Source organism: Rhinopithecus bieti, unplaced genomic scaffold (genome assembly GCF_001698545.2).
Source record: "Rhinopithecus bieti isolate Rb0 unplaced genomic scaffold, ASM169854v2 scaffold_3878, whole genome shotgun sequence".
In the NCBI taxonomy this organism is placed as follows: domain Eukaryota; kingdom Metazoa; phylum Chordata; class Mammalia; order Primates; family Cercopithecidae; genus Rhinopithecus; species Rhinopithecus bieti.
In genome coordinates this window covers 7,040,096-7,053,784 of record NW_016805059.1, presented here as the reverse complement: position 1 = coordinate 7,053,784, position 13,689 = coordinate 7,040,096, and the positions used below count along the sequence as shown (strand labels likewise).

The 13,689-nt window shown below is 42.7% G+C and overlaps 1 protein-coding gene across 3 annotated transcripts in view; it reads right to left on the bottom strand.

Moving 5' to 3' along the window:
* Positions 1 to 11,543, bottom strand: part of SH3D19 (SH3 domain containing 19) — a 202,374-nt gene extending 190,831 nt beyond the window's left edge. For 2 of the 3 annotated variants that reach the window (XM_017871132.1, XM_017871133.1), the window contains exon 1: positions 11,374 to 11,543. The gene's annotated coding sequence lies outside the window, so the exon portion shown is untranslated. The remainder of the gene's footprint in view (positions 1 to 11,373) is intronic. The other variant, XM_017871134.1, reaches the window with a different exon arrangement.
* Positions 11,544 to 13,689: the final 2,146 nt, after the last annotated feature.

Below are 13,689 nucleotides of genomic sequence, written 5' to 3'. Positions count from 1 at the left end.
CTGCTCAAATGCATCAGAGCAGGGACAACATCACCTCTCTTCACAGCTTCTATTTATTTATTCTGAATTAAGTTGGCACTAGGCAAAATAACAAAACCAGAAAACTATATTCAGATTCTAAAGGCTTCCTTTTTGGTACCCTTCAACTTGCCCAAGGATGGCCACAACTTCAACTTGCCCAAGGATGGCCACAACCACTTCAAAAACTACACATCACACATGAACACTTGAAGTTTACAAGCATGTTCCCCATAATGAGCCTGCAGAGTAGTTAGAGCATGAATAATTCCTATTCCAAAGATGTAAAAAATACAGTGGAGCGGGGGCCTCATAAAACCTAACCAATGTGTCCAAGGTCACACTACAGTAAAGTACAAAATAGCAACAAGAATCTAGGTATCTTAGGGTAACTTCATTATAACAAAATGTATTACAGCTTGGTGGTAAGAGGAGGGAAACAACAAAATCAAGTTAGAATCTATCAGTTAGGAATTGCCTTCAGCTGCCAGTTGAGGCCTACAATAACAGTGGCTTAAACAAGGTAGAGTTTCTTATTCCTTCCTTCTAAATACAGGAGGAGGCAGGCAATCAAAACTCATTTGGTGACTCTCTTAGCAGCAGTGACTGCAGGGCCATCTATTTTTCTGCTCCACTATTCTCAGTGCTTGGGTTCCAACCTCAAAGTAACCTCATGTCCCAGGGTGGCTACTGTGAGCTACACAGCCTTGTTCCTGGTAGCAGGTGGGAGGAAGGTGGTAAGGGGAAAAAGGTACTCTGTGCAGCTGAGTGAACCCCCTTTAAAGAACTTTCCTGGCAACCCCATTCAACAACTTTTACTTGTATCTCATTAACAGGCTAGAAGAAGTAGCTTCATAGGCGGGTACATTGCCGCATCCAGAAATACAGGGGTTCCATTGACCAAAAAAGGAGGAAATGAGGAAAAAAGGAGGCAACCAGCAGTCCATGCTACTGAATCCTATTCTGTCACTCACTTGCTGTGTGACCTTGAGGAGATTATTCACCCTTTCTAGGTCTCAGGTTCCTCATCTGTTAAATGAAGGAAACAATCACACCTACTGCATAGGACTGGTACTCGGACTAAATGAGAAAAACACACCGAAAACAACTGCAATTGTCTCGGCACCCAATGCACAATAAATATTAACTTGTTATTTGATTATCTTAGCCCAGTGCATTTCCAAATTCCTTTCCTACTCTAGCTTCCCCTCCATTTCCAAAATTGGAAAGGAATTTACATTAGTCATTTGTACCTGCTGACAGAGGACTCTAGTGTAAATGAATCTCAGTCACAGGTCACCTCAATCAGACAAATGCATTTCATGCCTTTCCTTTCTAATTATACAATGAAATTATCTCCCAGACATCCACACAGATCAGATATTTTGGACAGAATTGGATGGAGAAATTGAGCTTACATTCTCCAACAGGTGGGGCCTAGAGACAATCCTAACCAGATCTTTGGCGAGACCAAACAAAGACAGTATTAAAGAATTTAGGCTGGCACAGTGGTGTGTGGCTGTAATCCCCTCTACTTGGGAGGCAAAGGCAGGAAGATCCCTTGAGCCCAGGAGTTTGAGTTGAGCCTGAACAACATAGCAAGACCCCATTTCTACAAAAAAAAGTCTCTCTCATGCAAAATAATTCCAAAAAAAAAAGTATGTAGATACTCTACCTTTGAAGAGGTATAGCATAATTCTTTACTCCCTAAGTGTAGCATAACTCTTACTCCATAGTGACTTCCTTCACTTCCTACAGTATGGAAAGAGAGGAAAAAGGCCAAACGTTTAAAAAAAATTTCTTTTTAAGAACTACTGCAATGGGGTCTTGCAGTTGGGGAGGGAGAGTGGACGCCAATGCCAAAAGAGTAACTTTAGAGCAGAGAAACTTCACAAACACTACCTCTGCCAGATAATCAAGGTCAGTATCAATAGAAAAGTCATGATAATAATATATGCCCTTGAATTGTGATAAAAATGGCACTTTACCTCTGTGATCTTCTTCTCAAACACCCATAAGCCAGTCTGATCATGAGAAAAACATCAGACAAATCTCAGCAGGGGAACAACATACAAAACATGTGACCAGTACTCTTCAAAACTGTCAAGTGTCATCAAAAATAAGGAAAATCTGAGAAACTGTCATAGCCAAAGGGAGTCTCAGGAGACATGACAACTAAATGTAATACAGTCTCCTATATGGGATACTGCAACACAAAAAAGGACCTTAAGCAAAAACTAAGGAATCTGAATCAAGCATGGAGTTTAATCATATATCAAGATTAGTTCATTAATTGTGATGAATCTACCATACTAATGTAAGATGCTAATAATCAGGGTGTGGGGTATATGGGAGCTCTTTGTACTATCCTCACAATTTTTCCGTAACTCAAAACATATTCTAAAAAACAAATTTTATTTTTTTAATTTATTTTTTCTTAATTCATTTTTTGTCCTTGGTATAACTTGGAACAAATTTTTTTTTCCCTTGGTATAACTCGGAACAAATTTTATTTTTAAAAAGAAAAAAGAAAAGAATGGTCCACAGCTCCTACCCCACCCCCCATGAGCTCATCCCCACCACAAGGACAAGCTTACAGTTCCTGAAGGTGAGGCCGACAGCGGCTGAGGAGCAAGGACTCGTTCCAGCTGCTTCTAAACAAGGGGCCAGGCCTCCGCCAGAGCCTTCTCCTTCCTGCCCTGTGTCAGGCTATCCAAGCTTCCTCCTCAACCTTTACCCTGCCCTATGCCCTGAAACTACCAGACACCTATTTTCCTCTTGTACTTAATTGATAGCAGCATTTCCCTCATACACGTGTCAAGTACTATAAATTCCCCTAGAACACATTCCATGTCTTCCATTGATGAAGGGGGACACTGCCACATTATCAGTGCATGAAGCTGCTATCTTGAAAAGGAGTCTGCATGACAAGTTACGCTAGACTACTTATGCCAATGTAACTGCCCTCACCAGGGAGACACCGTCTTGAACTTTGCCCCTTTGGCTTCTCCCGCACCAGTGAAGCAGTTCACAACGAGCCCGGGAGAAACTCTCCAAGATCTAACTTAGCACATGGGCAAACTTCTGTACACTATGTCGGAAGTTATCTTTCTGCTCATCTCCTAATATCATAAAATGTAAAGTTGGAAGCCTTATTCTTTCAATCAATAAAGCAAAAGCTAAGGCCCAGAAAGATGCTATAAATTGCTGGATGCTACAAAGCTAATTGACAGATGGGATTAGAACCAAGTGTTCAAAGGATTAGTCTCTAAGCACCATTGGATGAAAAGCTGAAATGACCTAAGGGAAAACAGTGAATACGTTGTCCTCAGAATATAATATGCCAGTGAAGTTATAGAACCGCTGGATGAATAGTGTCAGAGAGGGAAAGAAAACAGAATGAAGGGATGCACTCTAACCAGAGTTAGAGTCATAGGATGATCAACTCACTTCTGATTTGCTGAAATCACTTTGAACATAATTGCTTATGTCACAATAATGAGCTTTCAATGGACAATAAAGAAAAGTTGAACGTGGGCTGGGCACAGTGGCTCGCACCTATAATCCCAGCACTATGGGAAGCTGAGGCAGGCATATCACCTGAGGTCAGGAGTTTGGGACCAGCCATGCCAACTCGGCAAAACCCTGTCTCTACTAACAATACAAAAATCAGCCAACGTGGTCACACGCACCTGTAATCCCAGCTGCTTGGGAGGCTGAGACTACTCGGGAGGCTGAGACTACTTGGGAGGCTGAGGCAGGAGAATCACTCGAACCTGGGAGGTGGAGGTTGTAGCGAGCTGAGATTGTGCCACTGCACTCCAGCCTGGGCAACAGAGCGAGACTCTATCTTAAAAAAAAAAAAAAAAGATGGGCCGGGTGCAGTGGCTCACGCCTGTAATCCCAGCACTTTGGGAGGCTGAGGTGGGCAGGTCAGAAGGTCAAGAGTTCAAGACCAGCCTGGCCAATATGATGAAACCCTGTATCTAATAAAAATACAAAAAAAATTTAGCCGGGCATGGTGGCACACGCCTGTAGTCCCAGCTCCTTGGGAGACTGAGGCAGGAGAATTGCTTGAACCCAGGAGGCAGGGGTTGCAGTGAGTCCAGATCGCGCCACTGCACTCCAGCCTAAGCGACAGAGCAAGACTCTTGACTCAAAAAAAAAAAAAAAAGAATAGAAAGCATTATTACCAGGCCATGTTAAAGTAATTCATATGGCTTAAGAAATATCAAAGGAAGAACTAGCCTCAGTCTTTGGGAGTCCCCTAGAATTAAGATATTTCCAAGAGATACATGAACTCCAAAGAAAAGCAACTACATTTGATTATTAAATGATGACACTGCAGATTTACCTTTTCCTCTGCCAACATGAAATTCATAACTATTCCCAAGTAAAGAAAAATGCAGACTCAACTGTGAAATATTTTATCAATAATAAGAAAAAGGAGACATAAAATAAGTGCTAATAATTTTATAGGTATTTACTATGGGCTTGGCCATGTTCTGAGGGCATTATATACATTAACTCATTTAGTCTTCAAACCCAATGCAATAGGATTTACTATTATTCAAATTTAGAAATATAAATAAAGAATAGAAGAGAGGTTAGGTAACTTGTCCAAGGTCACACAGTTAGCCAGTGGTGAGCCAAAAAATGAACCAAGGCAGTCTGATTCTCTCATATCAAACTGATATCCACCATGGACTACTTTATATTCTTAATTACCTTCTTTAAAGTGTAATAATCTTACCTTCCCTAATTCTATGGCATAGTCTTTAAAAGCAGAGAGCCTATTTTATATATCTCTTTATATTGCCAGTATTTTAGGCACCATTTTGCACACATTATATTGATGGGGATAACTAGACAGGTGTTTTTTTCTTTTTGAGATAGAGTTTCACTCTTGTTGTCTAGGCTGGAGTGCAGTGGTGCGATCTCAGTTCACTGCAACCTCCATCTCCCTAGTTCAAGCAATTCTCCTGCCTTAGCCTCCCGAATAGCTGAGATTACAGGTGCCTGCCACCACATCTGGCTAATTTTTTGTATTTTTGGTAGAGACAGGGTATCCTCAAGCTGGCCAGGCTGGTCTCGAACTCCTGACCTCAGGTGATCCACCTGCACTGGCCTCCCAAAGTGCTGGGATTACAGGCGTGAGCCACTGTACCCGGCCCAGTTCTTCTTAGAGAATGTGATGAGTACAGGATTTTTAAACAACATGTAAATATAGTTTCCATGGAACTTAAAATTTAACTTTCTCAAAATAAATTAGACAACTTTGGAATTCAAATAACAAAACACAGTAAGCTGGTGGTCCCCAGAACTAATGCAGTTTTCAACACTATCTAACTAACTAGACAAAGTCACAGACTCTGAGAGGATACGACTTGACATGTTATATGAATCAATTAAACAAAACTCTACGACTTGCAACACACAATAGAGGCGACTGAGGTTCAGCTATACCTAGTTGCGTAATTTTAGATAAAACCTTCTAACATTTCTGAGTCTCAGTTTACTCATCTTTAAAATGGGAACAATAAAACTTACCCTCTTCCCTCTCAGTTTGTGGTAAGAATCCAATTAAATGCAGTTGTGAAAGCCCTTCATAAGTAGAAAAGCACCACATAAATGTAAAGTACTTCTAAAATACAGCAAGCAGCATGCAGGTATAAATGTGTGGAGCATCAATAGTAACTGACTTGTATTAGCAGTCAGTGTGATCACCTGAAAAAACATGGACTTCCACTTAACAAAAAACCTGCATTCAAATCACCATTCCAGTATTTACTGGCTGAGGGACTGTGGATAAGTTGCTTAAATGTTTGTGAGCCTCAATCTTTTCAATGATAAAATGAAGAAAATAATATCTACCTCACAGGTGATAACACAAAGAAGCACCTGGTACACCGCGAACACAGTGAATGTTCTTCTGTGCCCTCGTACTGATGACATTAAAGTTATTTTACTCAAAGCACAACAGACAACAGTTATATCAGTCCTTCCAGGGTTTACCATAAACACATCAAAATACAGAAAGAGTAAATTTATTTAGTATTTAATAAGCCCTATTATGTGCCTACTACTCTTCCAGATATTGGAAGGAGGATCCACAATCTTGCATATCCTCCCTTTGGAGAAATAATATTAAAATGTTGTATGTCAGGCAGAGATTCTCAAATCTTTTTGAGAATCTGATGAATGCTATGGCATTTCTCCCCAAGGAAAGCTACAAAGCTTTTAGGGGACAATAGGGGAGATATAGGAGACTATTTTCATGACCTTGGATAGAAATCATATTCTTAATGAGGGTGAGGGGGGAAGAGACACAAATTATAAAGGAAAAGATTCATAAATTCATCTATACTGAAATGAAGAATTCCCACATCAAAAGAAACCATAGAGAAAATAAAAAAGTAAGCCAGAGTTGAAGAAGATATTTGTAACACACATAACGAACAAAAGTTGAGATTCCTGGGTAAACAAAGAACTCCAATAAATCAATAAAAAATAATAGGCAAAATGCTGTGGTATATATTTATACAATGAAAACAAAACAAAGAAAAAACCGACTGGGCATGGTGGCTCATGCCAGTAATCCCAGCACTTTGGGAGGCCAAGGCAGGCGGATCACCTGAGGTCAGGAGTTCGAGATCAGCCTGGGCAACATGGCAAAACCCCGTCTCTACTAAAAATACAAAAATTAGCTGGGCATGGTGGCATGCACCTGTAGTCCCATCTACTTGGGAGGCTGAGGCAGGAGAATCACTTGAATCTGGGAGGCAGAAGTTGCAGTGAGCCCAGATCACACCACAGCACTCCAGCCTGGGCAACAGAGCAAGACTCTGTCTCAAAACAAACAAAAAAAAAACCCCACAGCTACATGTAACAATACAAATAAATCTTACAAACTTAATGTTGAGTGAAAAAAGCACCTGGACTAAAGCAGGGATGTTAGTATAAATAATATTATCAGTAGCCTTTATCCTCACTTCTTCCCCCACCCAAGCTATCTTTCCACTATGGTGACTATCCTTGATTTGCCTGGGACTGAGGAGTTTCCATAAATGGGGCACTTTCAGTTTTAAAAGCTGGAACAGTCCTGGGAAACTGGGAAGAGTTGGTCACCCAATCTTGTCCGCCTATTCCCCCCACTCTCCACTTCTTGCCCTTGGCTAGCACTAACTAGCACTAACGCAGTGGCACTAACACACCAATCTTAGTTGTGCAGATAGATATGAAGAATATGCAATCAATAACAAAGAAAAAAAAAACAAGAAACAAAAATGAAGTTGATCATAATTGCCAGGCTGCATAAATCAACCATGAAATCCTTTAAGCTACTGAGGAAATCCACAATGGAAACTAAGTCCCATATGTTAGTCTGTGGAAATCTCCATGTTTATCTCATGGGTTTTCATCTGATCTACTAAAAAGAACAAGTTAGGCAAAGGAACTATTTCTTAGAATTTAACAATCAGTGTTGGGGTGTGACTTCTTTCTTAATTATGTGGAGTTTGCAAAGTGCATCATCCTTTTGAACCAGCAACATAAGTATTATCTGGGAATGTGTCAAAATGAAAATTCTCAGGCCCTATCCCAGACCAAGTGATCAGATACTGAATGTGTACAAGGCCTTCAGGCAATTCTGATACATGTGGCAAAAGTTTGAGAACCACTGGATTAGTGTACCCACATCCTCTCTTCCTTTTTTGTGATGGGCATTCGGTGGATTAGTAAGACACCCCCAAGAATTCAGGTGTTGTGTCTAGTTTTCATATTACCACTCTCCGTCAGGTCAGGCAATTAAGGATCTTGGATACCACCATCAACAGTAAATATTTCACATAGTGCCAGATGTACGACACCTTAGCCTCAGCACATGACACCCAAACAGTGAAATACTCTCTGCTCCCCATTTACTTTCCTGTATCTGCTTATTAATCTTATGCATCCTGAACTGCTACAGAATTAACCTTCACTGGCCAGGTGCAGTGGTCCACACCTGTAATCCCAGCACTTTGTGAGGCTGAGGTGGGAGGAGTTCGAGACCATCTTGGCCAACATGGTGAAACCCCGTCTCCACTAAAAATACAAAAATTAGCCAGGCATGGTGGTGCACACTTGTAATCCCAGCTACTCTGGAGGCTGAGGCATGAGAATCGCTTGAACCTGGGAGATGAAAGTTGTAGTGAGTGGTGACCACGCCATTACACTCCAGCCTGGGCGACAGAGCGAGACTGCCTCAAAAAAATAAAAAAATAAACCTGCACTGAATTGACCTCAGTACTTGATTGCCTATAATTCTGCAAAAAAAAAAAAAAAAAAATCAACTGAACCTTTTATTTTAGAATCATGTATTTTATTACTTTAAAAGCTGGAAAACATAACAAATACATTTTATAAAGAAGGTGAGCACAAGATCAACCATCATTCTTTGTTGTAAGATGAAATTGTGATTAATCAAACCCAATTTTTTTTTTTTTGAGACAGAGACTTGCTCTGTCTGTCGCCCAGGATGGAGTGCAGTGGCTGGATCTCTGCTCACTGCAAGCTCCGCCTCCCAGGTTCACACCATTCTTCTGCCTCAGCCTCCTGAGTAGCTGGGACTACAGGTGCCTGCCACCACACCCGGGTAAATTTTTTTTTTTTTAGTAGAGATGGGGTTTCACTGTGTTAACCAGGATGGTCTTGATCTCCTGACCTCCTGATCAGCCCGCCCTGGCCTCCCAAAGTGCTGGGATTACAGGCTTGAGCCACCACGCCCGGCCAAACCCAATTTTCTTAACATTATTTTAAAAACACACACACATTTATTTCCAAGGATGCCCTACAAGGACTGTCCTGTGCTCAGAACCTGCCTGGGGCTCTTGGCCTTTGAATGAAAAGAACTCATTCCAGACATTTCATAATCTCAAGTCATTACTTGCTTTCTGTTGGGTTGATAAAATACAGGATGATTCCACTTATTATGATTTTAAAAGGTAAAACTAAACAATATTTTATAGAGATGCATATGTGTATGGTAAAACTATACAGAATAAAAAGGAAATAATAATCACAAAGGTTAAAAAAAAGGGTTACCTGTAGGGGAGAGAGGAGGCTAAGTCTGGAAGGGATGGGAATCCATTTTTAAGGAACTAACTATATCCTATTTCTTGACTTGAGCATGAGTTACAAGAGTTTTTACTTTATAATTTACAAATCTTACACACTCTTCTGTATGCATGTTGCAAAAATAAATAAATGCACTTACACAACCACTCCAAAATTTAGCAGGGAGAGAAGGAAGAGTTCACAGACTACCTTAAGTCCATAAACCCCAGGTTTATGGTTATCAAGCTATGTGAGATCAGAGAAAAGGAAACTCTTTAGATTGTAAAATGGTAAGGGAAGGAGGGAGCACTGAGAACAGGAAAAGTGAAAAACTGAAAAGGTGATGCAGAAAAAACATGAAGCTTCTGCGTCAGTTCATACCCTCTCACTTGGAGGAGAGCAACGTCTAGCACAGACATAACTAACAAATGCCCAAGCTTGGTAAGGAATGTGTTAGTGTCTGAAAAACATGTTAACTAATAAGGGCAAAGTGGAGCTCAGCTTGTAAAGAAATGTAAACTATCAAATAATTTCTTCTAAAAGAAATAAATCCAAAAATTGCAAGTTTAACCCTCTTACTCATTCCATAACATCATCCGTACACCCTTTAATGATAAAAGGGCATATAAATGGTTAGACAACTACAAACACCAATTACTGAATGCAAAAAGTACACAATGTCATGTCTCAGCAAAATATTATCAAAGAATCTAGAAAAGCCTTTGCCAGCCTTGGGAAATTAGGGAACTGGTGAAAACTAACTACAAAATGTCATTTCCACACTGGAATAAATACACATATTGCAACTAAATGATAAACACACATCTGGATCATATCTAGTCCGAACTCCAAAAGAGGTCTTCACTGTACAGTCTCTTGTAAGTGAGAGTGAAGCTTTTTGCTGAAGGTAACAGGAATCTAAGGTGGCCTACCCTGTTTAAATCCACAGGTCAGACATGGCGGTATATCTTTGTAAAGTTTTTTTCATTGTACTCTTGCAAGAAATATTCACTTATATCCAGCAACTATTCATTATTTCACTAGGTCTGGGTTTACACTGAACAAAATTACCAATTATGTTCAAAACTGGTGTTCATATAGACAGCCAAATGCCTCATTTTGATGAAAAGTTGTAGTATGCGCATGGAGAATTATTTTTATGGTTCCAAGATTCTACCAAGGGCATTAAATTGACTATTTCTTCAAGATGTTCTTCTCAAGTTTTCCTTTCATCCTACCTTCTACCCTCCATTTGTTCCGCACAGATGCAATATCTTCCCTATTTCTCCAACTTTCTCTTAGTGGTTAAGGTAGTCACACAGAAAAGGTTCTCCACTTCATGGAATATTCACTATATTCCACTTTCTAACGAGGCTCTCAGTGAATCGTTCTCCTCCGCCTCTCTCACTTCCCTATCTCCCTTTTGTTGCCAGTCCCCCTAGGTTTGTTCTTCCCTCTTGTTTTCAGATAACTCGGATTACCCAGTTGGAACCAAAGGCCAAAGAATTTCCTCTCTATTATGTTTGATTGAAAAGCCGCCCGGGAAGAGGGAAGGGGTGTGGATCTACACTTATTCACTCTTTCACTAATGCGCCAAACTATTTGATCCGTGCCGCTTTTGTGTACCCAAAACACACTATGATAAAAGTAATTATAGGCCCGAAAATGATTCTCAGCCCAAATAAATGGCCTTTTGGGATGCTATATTCTGGACTTCTCTTTGCGTGGGGGAGGGTCTCACAAATAATGAAAACAAGTCCTACAGAAAACTGGTGAGCTCGGCGGCTGGGGGAGGGAGGGAGAGGGTAACAGGTCCGAAGTTCAAGGGACGCCGAAACAGGACTTGACTCATTTATGAGCACGTGCTCTGACCTGGCTGGGGCGTCGCACGCAAACCCCTCGGGAGGGGTCGCTGACCACCGAGACGGCTACTGGCCTCTGACTCATCCAGAGATAAGTCATCACCTAGGCCACAAGTCCCAAGCCAGCAGCTCCTGGATGTAGTGTGCACGGAAAATTTGGAGTTTCAGCTGCATGACCACTAGCAGTCAGAGATGGGTCTGAATTTCCTCGGGCTCAGCCGGAAAGTGTGGATGGCGATGGAAAGGCCACCCTCCCCGAGTCTGGCCTCCGAGAGTTAAAGCCGGTCCCATCCCGGAGCGTGAAGGAGCTGCCGCAGTGTGGGGCAGGACCCGAGCGGCCCCAGAGCGCGCTGCTCTGGGTCCCGGTCGCCCCGTTCCCCGCGCCCGCGCCTCTCACCTGCGGCCGAGTGGCCCGAGAGCGCACGGCCCCGGGCGCGGCGCTGGCCACCAAGCTCGCGGCGCTCGCGTAGCTCTTCCTCCTCGTCCTCCCCTACAAGCAAAAAAAAATGGGCAGAGGCCCGGGCGCAGCCGCAGGATGGCCGGCGAGCTGCGGCCCCGGTGCCCAGAAACGCCGTAGACACCAGGAACCCACACGCCACCGCCCTCGGGCGGGGGTTGAAGGCAAAAAGGGACTACCGAAAGAGAGGAAGAGACAGTCGGCATGGCAGGAATGTGGAATGGCCCTAAACCATCATCGCGAACAACCTCAACACTGACAGCCGGCCGGCAGCGGCCGGGCGCGGCCGAGCCGATTCCCCGCCTCCTGCGGGTCCCGGCGGCCTCTCAACCGCTGGCCTTTCCCACTCCACCTCCCCGTCTTCTCCCCCTATCCTCTTTCCCTTCCCCGCCCCACAGAGCTCACCGCGGATCGGGACGGGTTCGGGCCCTGGCATCGCCTCCTCAGGGAGGGCGCCCTTCACCGTCCCCTAGGAGCCCCATGGCACCACAGCTCCAAAATGTAGCGAAACAAGAACATAGACCCAAACAAAACGTAAATGAAAATAAATAAAATACGGAAAATTAGGATAGAAGAGGAAAAAGAGGAAGAGTGGCCTGGTCTCAATACTTCCTAAGCAAATATTTCAACGAACAAATATTCAGTGTCAACAGCAAACCCATTTGTTTGACACTTAAACAAAAGAGGAGAACCCGACCGGGCAACTGAGAGAGATGGCACAGCTGGGTGCTGCTGAACTTTGGAAGCAAACTTGGGCTTGGTGTTGAGGTCGAAGCCTCTGCGATGCGAACTTTTTTCTTTCCCTCTCTTTTCGCGCCGTTTAAAAATCATAGCCTTGCTGCAGAGCACAGAGGATTTTAGAGGCAAGTGAAACAACTATGCGTATGATTGTCTTGTCCAGGCTCATAGAATGTACAAAACCAAGAGTGAACCCCAATGTAAACTATCGACTTTGGGTGATTATGAGGTGTCAATGTGGGTTCATCAGTTGTAGCAACTGTGGCACTCTGGTGGGGGTGTTGATAATGGGGAAGGCTATGCATGTGTGGGAGCAGGGAGGGTACATGGGAAATCTGTGTACCTTTAGCTCAGCTTTGCTGTGAACCTAAAACTGTTCTTAAAAATAGTCTAATAAGACCGGCGCGGTGGCTCACGCCTGTAATCCCAACACTTTGGGAGGCCCAGGCGGGCAGATCAAGAGATCAGGAGATAGAGACCATCCTGGCTAACACGGTGAAACCCGGTCTTTACTAAAAATACAAGAAAAAAAATTAGCCGGGCGTGGTGGCGGGTGCCTGTAGTGCCAGCTACTTGAGAGGCTGAGGCAGGAGACTGAACCTTGTGGTGAGCCGAGATCTCGCCACTGCACTCCAGCCTGGGAGACAGAGCGAGACTCCGTCTCAAAAAAAAAAAAAAGTCTAATAAAAATGTTTAATAATAAATCAAGCCTCACTGTATTCCAGTTCGTTTAGGGCTAGGATATGGCTACAGTTCTCAGAAGAACAGGAAGAAAATGTGTTAAGGAGACCCATATGTGATTATTTGTAGAGAGGCAATTAGGGGAAGTGGAGAGAGCACTGGCTCTGGAGTAAGAAACTGTCATTTGAAGCACTTAGCTGTGTGAGCTACCCCTAAGAAAGTTTTTCAAAGCTGGAAAGAACCGTGTAACAAAAGTTGTGTGTACCTGTATAATACACATCTTAGGTTCAGTAGGTGCACGTACCTACTTTCACACACAGAGGAACAGATTCTGGAATTTCACCAGAAGATACCCAAGTAGCAGGCAGAAATATTACCTGGACATGAAACCTTAGGAAACTCCTGAGTGTGATGAACGGGCCTTTATCTTTGGCGTCTTGCTCTATTTCTGAGAGAGTATGACAGCTCCTAATGTTCAGCAGCTAGGAGAGAAAAAGAAAGGGAGAAAAAGGTCACTGAAAATAGAATTGCCTGCCACACCTGAGTGCCATTTCTTTGCCTTTTCAGTAGTGGCTGTTGCCGCCTGAGAAAATCTTTCCGCTTTTAAGCAGATAAGAACCACAATCGATTCTGTGGAATTGAGGTCAAATCCACAAGTTAAAACTTTATTACTGCATAAGCGATTAAATAAGTAGACACTTAGAGAACTGGAAATTAAGCCAACAACAACAAAACAAAGGTTCTGGACCTTTAGGGTTGTTTTAAGTGTTTGGTAAGTGAAACCTTACTTGTCACTTCCCTTCAAGGATGAATAATTTAGAAGCCCCTACCTTGACC